The following is a 5936-nucleotide window of genomic DNA, read 5'->3' as shown; positions in this document are numbered from 1 at the left end:
GTCCTCTTGCCCGATCACTTTCGATCGAAGCGACCATCTGACCAGTATCCGCCATGGCGGATTCGCCGCATTGGTTTGAGACCCAATCGTCGATGGATTTCACCTCACGAGAGTCCTGATGGACGGCGGCAGTAGCCTGAACCTGCTTTATCAGGATACAGTGCGCAAGATGGGCATAGACCCTTCAAGGATTAAACCTACAAAGACAACCTTCAAAGGCGTCATACCAGGTGTCGAGGCCAGTTGTACAGGCTCAGTCACACTGGAAGTGGTCTTCGGATCCCCGGATAATTTCCAAAGCGAGGAGTTAATCTTTGACATAGTCCCGTTCCGCAGTGGCTATCACGCTCTGCTCGGATGAACCGCGTTCGCAAAATTCAACGCGGTGCCGCATTATGCATACCTTAAGCTCAAGATTCCAGGCCCTCGTGGAGTCATCACGGTCAATGGAAACACGGAATGCTCCCTCCGAACGGAGGAACATACAGCGGCTCTTGCGGCAGAAGTACAGAGCAGCCTTTTAAGGCAATTTTCGAGTCCGGCCGTTAAACGACCGGACACGGCCAAACGTGCCCGGAGCAACATCAAGCAAGACCACCTGGCACGTTCCGAGCATGCGTAGCAATGCGGCCTCAACCCCAGCCCTCGCACAATTGTAAGACAAACTCTCCGCGTACATAATTACGCCCTGGAGATACCATGGGCATAGGGGGAGAGGCACAACCACAACAGACCCAGAGTGCGGTTCGACCACACCAGGGGCTCCCAAGTGTGTCGCTCTTTTTATCTTTTATTTCTCTCTTTTTTATACAGAACTCTGTCCGGCGGCGAACCTGCCGAACTCATGATGCAACAGCCAGGGAGGGACAAAGGCCGCGACGAACACTCAGGTGGTCTCCATTACGAGCATTAAATTTGTTAAATACACCATTCTGCGGCCTACCCCTGGAGGGAGACGCCTTTAATTCGTCCAATCCCTTGCTTTCTGCACTATTTGTATCATTCCGCACTCATAGCAGCTCTTCTCGAATAAAATGCAGCACTTTTTGCCCGTAATTGCATTACCTTATATATATATATATATATATATATATATATATATATATATATATATATATATATATATATATATATATATGTTCATTTACGACATGTTGTATCCGTACATTTTGGTACGGCCAAATACACTAGGGGCTTATGTTCCCCGCATTATGGTGTGATAAAGTCCGAACACTTTCACAAGTGCGGCACCCCGAACTTATAGCATTATATGAATCGGTTTCGAATCATGTCTTGGGTCAATAGTTGGGTTTGCCCGGCTCCCATGTTTGGCACCTTACGTTCCATTCTATCGGCTAAGGTGGAGAACCACTGCGATTGCGCCCCGGTTGAGCCGGGTTAACGCCTCAGTGGAGAAAGCTAAAACTGACTGTCATGATAAGGTGAGAGACTGGTCGCTGTTCGAGAGGTCCTTTGGGGTCCTTAAAGACCTACACCGCTTCGAGCGAAGTTCCGGATAATGTCCGACGAAGGCGTGGATAGCGCCCCGAATTCGGTCTTCCGAATACTAGGGGCTTCGCCGAAATTTAAAATTATAGAATTCTATGGCTAAGTGAGAGTGTTCAAGCACTATAAGTCCGGTTGCCTTGTTCGTTGTGTTGAGCGCCTCCCTAGATGGACCCAAAAATGGGAACAAGAGCGCTCAAGTTTATCCCGAACACCCTAGCACTCGTGGCATGGGGGCTGAAGCCGACGACTTGCCATCTCTCAGATTTAATAAACGGCCGCACAGAAGGTAATATTTTAAATTAACAAGCGTTTTTTAGCGCATATGAACAAAGTTTTCAGCGCACATGATAACACATTGCGAATTTACTCAATAATTACATCCCTGGGGCACTCATCCGCAATTTTGCGGGCACCCTTCAGGACAGTCTTATAGTACATCTCGGGCGTACAATAATCCTTGCCCACTGGTGGCGCGTCAGTGATTAGCTTCTCCGCATCCAGCTTGCCCCAATGCACCTTTGCGCGGGCAAGGGCCCGACGAGCACCTTCAATACAGGCGGAGCGCTTGATAACCTCCACCCAGGGGCACGCATCCACCAACCGTCACACGAGACCGAAGTAGCTCCCAGGCATGGCCTCTCCAGGCCACAGCCGAACTATGAGGCCCTTCTTGGCCTGCTCGGCCACCTTGTGGAGCTCGACCAGCTGCTTCAGCTGGTCGCTAGGGGGCACCGGATGGCCGGCCTCAGCATACTGAGACCAGAAGACCTTCTCCATTGAGCTCCCCTCCTCGGCTCGATAGAATGTGGCGGCATCAGACACGCTGCGATGCAGATCTGCAAACGCCCCTGAAGAGCTCCAAATTCGGGTAAGTAACACGTAATTTACATTCACATGCTTGCTTTGCATGAAAAATGCCTTACCCGCCGCTATCTTCCTCACCAACTCAATCTCCTGAAGGGACTTATGGGCATCGGCCTTGGCAGTCTAGGCACTTTCGAGAGCCGAGGCAAGCTCGGACTCTCGAGTCTTTGAGTCACGCTCCAAACTCTCATACTTTTCCATGAGAGCCTGGAGCTCTTGCTGAACCACCGCCACCCGCGCCTCCTGCTTTTCTCGCTCTGCCCGTTCCGCGGCCGCATTGCTTTTCGGCCGCAGACACGGCCTCCTTGAGGGTCGCCACCTTGTTCGTGGCCCCTGCAGTACCCATGTTATCCTTGTTATTTTTTGTTGCAACCTAAATCCTTTTCTGTAAGGTACAAGTTCAAAGTGGTGTTACTCACCTTCTTTGTCCTGGAGCTGCTTCTTGGCGCGGCCGAGCTCTTACTCGGACCGCTCGAGCTCCTGCTTCAAAGCACCAACCTCCGCAGTCAGTGCGGCAGAGGTCAGCAGCGCAGCCTGCAACCCATATTGACATAATTTTTTAGCAACCCTACGTATATCTTCTTTTTTTCAGATCCTCAGTCCGGCTTTTCTTTCCAAACACCGAACCGAGCATCAGGGGCTACTGTCAATGCGGTATTACATTGCATATTTTTTAACTTCTTACCTCAAAGCCTGATAGAAGGCTACTGCAGGCTTCGGTCAGCCCGCTCTTGGCAAGCTGTACCTTCTGAATCACCGCACTCATAATAGTGCGGTGTTCTTCCTCGATGGAAGTGCTCTGCAGCGCCTCCAACAAATTGTCCGGCGCCTCCGGTTGGACGGAAGCCGCCGGCGTCACGGTCTTGCCCTTCGTGCGAAGGGGCCGCCGGCCGGACTCCGGAACCACTGCGGGTTCTGATATGGAGTCCGGCGCAAAGTCCGGGAGGACGCCTTGTGGCGCCTCCGGAGCCTCCCCCTGATGGGTCCCTTCTTGGGATCCCACCTCGGCGTCCTCGGTGTTGCGAGGGGTGGAGGCGGTCGGGATGGAATCTACATCCGATGGAGCCAATGACCCGCTCGATGAAGCGGGGAGATCATCATTGGCCGGACTATAGGCAGCATGCGGCATCAGAATGACACTATGTGACACAGAAAAAGAAATTATAAATCACTCAGGAATCCGGATACTTACGATCTCGCTGGAGGCCTGGCCCTTGAAGGCCATTCTTCCTCGCCAACGTTGATGTTGGCGGAGCCATCCAGGGAATAGTCCTTCCCCTCTTGGACCCTTCGGCCTCTCCTGTTGGGGAAGCCTTCCTCTTCCTCTCTCCCTCCTCTGGGAGAGAGTCCTCTTTCTCCTCCTCGTTTTTGGGGGAGGAGTCCGCCCCGGAGTCGTCGGACACCTGAAAACGGGAATTCTTTCGAGCACCTGTGGCCTCCTTCTTGGCCTTCTTCTCCGGCACCACGTGCGGTGCCGGAACCAGCAGCCTCGCTAGATGGGCGTCTACTGGGTTTTCTAGCATGGGAGCCGGGCAGATAATCTGCTCCGCCTTCCTCATCCAGTCCTGTCAAAGGAAAAGGGGAAATTAAAACCCGCATAGAGTCAAACTATGAAAAGCAAGTGTCCCGTAAAGGGGTAGAATCACTTACCTCGTCGGCTTGGCGCTGCGAGCGAAATCCGCGATCTTCAGTCGCGGATGCGGGGGCTTCGGCGCCCTTAAACAGCACCCTCCAGGCGCCTTCGTATGTCGTGTCGAAGAGCCCGCTCAGCGCCTGGTGCTGCTCCGAACTCCCACAGATTGAATGCCCGCTCTTGGCATGGGAGAATCCGGCGGACGAGCATGACCTAGACCATGTTAACCAGCCTGAGCTTCTTCACCAGCTTCTGGATACAGGCTTGGAGTCCCGTCAGCTCCTCCGAACTACCCCACAGCAAGCCCTTCTCTTTCCAGGAGGTGAGCTGCATGGGGATACCAGATCTGAACTCGGGGGCCGCCGCCCACTTAGGGTCGCGCGGCTCGGTGATATAGAACCACCCCGATTGCCACCCCTTGACGGATTCCACGAAGGCCCCTTCGAACCAAAGGACATTGGGCATCTTGCCCAACATGGCACCTCCGCACTCCGCTTGAGTGCCCTTCACTACCTTCGGCTTGACATTGAAGGTCTTGAGCCACAAGCCGAAGTGGGGCTGGATGCAGAGGAAGGCCTCGCACACGACGATAAACGCCGAGATGTTGAGGATGAAGTTCGGCGCCAGATCATGGAAATCCAGGCCGTAGTAGAACATGAGCCCCATAGTTCGCTTTTTTGAAGATGATCGGCTGTTGCTCGCTTTTTTCTTCTCCCGATAGTTCACTGACGGGGTTGTAGTCTATTGTAGGATTGAAGTAGTACCACCTGAGTTTTTTGGTTCATAGCAATTGACTCATCTTAATGTGAGGTGCTATTTTAGTTATGAATATTCTTTCCTGATGTGCATGAATGGCACTTTCTGGTTTGGCAATGAATAATTTGTTCAGTCTCTTGATAAGAGGTGTATGAATGTGATTTAAAAGAGCCATGACATAGGTTTCTAGGAGCTGCTATTTTTTGTTGCTATCAGTAGAGTTGCGGCGTAAACAACTATGGCAACATGATCATGTCCAATAGCTATATTCACCTGTAGCCAAATCACTTTTTGTTGTATATAAGTGCCATCAAGGATCAACCTAGACCCACGGATGTGCATAAGCTAGATAAGTGCGCACATGAATGCTCAGGAGGCGTGCCAATGGCACGCCCCAACCACTAGTAACGGTCCAAAGTCGACGACTACTGGCGCCCAACGTGAATGGAAATCCAAAGGGCGTGAACGTGGCGGGATTCACCATGTCCTGCATGGGTCCCATCATCATGGTGCCCCGAAAACAAGCGAAATTACATGGGAGAGGGTGAGGGAATCTATGGCCGATGAAATGTGCCCCGCCGAGTCGACGACAAAGTTCAGTGAGAGCAACTCTAGTAGACCCCACATCCGCCCCCGACCCGCAAAATAACCGGCAAAATGCGGGTACGGGCCGGAAAGCCTGTCCGACCAGACCCCGCATCCTGTCCCGGCCCGCAAAAAGTTTTGGGGGGCGTGACAAATTCCCCACCCCAACCCGGGAAAACGTGGGTTTCCTCCTCGCGGCTGCGGTGCCCTGCATCAGAGAGAAGTAGTTGGCGGGAGGGACATTTCAGCCCGCGCGCTTTCCCCCTCTTTCCGCCGCTGCCCGCCTTTTGCTTCCGCCCCGCCCGCCGCCGACAATTCCGGCCATATGTGCGGGCGGAATCGCGCCCCGGGGCTGCCCCACACCCTCCCACGCCGAGCCGCTGCACCGCCCCTTCGGATCGGACGAGAAGAGTCGCCCCCCGTCGCCGCCGCCGCCGGGGATCGACCACCATCGAGCGCACCCCCTTGTTGCCGCCCGGGATCACCTGCCACCGGTTAGTCCCTTTTTTATGATTTTTGTGAGCTGCCTAGTAGATTGACGTGCTGGTGTGCATGTAAATGGAGCTGACCCTGTGCGAGAAATTCTTGC

Source organism: Triticum dicoccoides, chromosome 7B (assembly GCF_002162155.2).
Source record: "Triticum dicoccoides isolate Atlit2015 ecotype Zavitan chromosome 7B, WEW_v2.0, whole genome shotgun sequence".
Lineage (NCBI taxonomy): Eukaryota > Viridiplantae > Streptophyta > Magnoliopsida > Poales > Poaceae > Triticum > Triticum dicoccoides.
Note: the sequence above shows the minus strand (reverse complement) of the source record.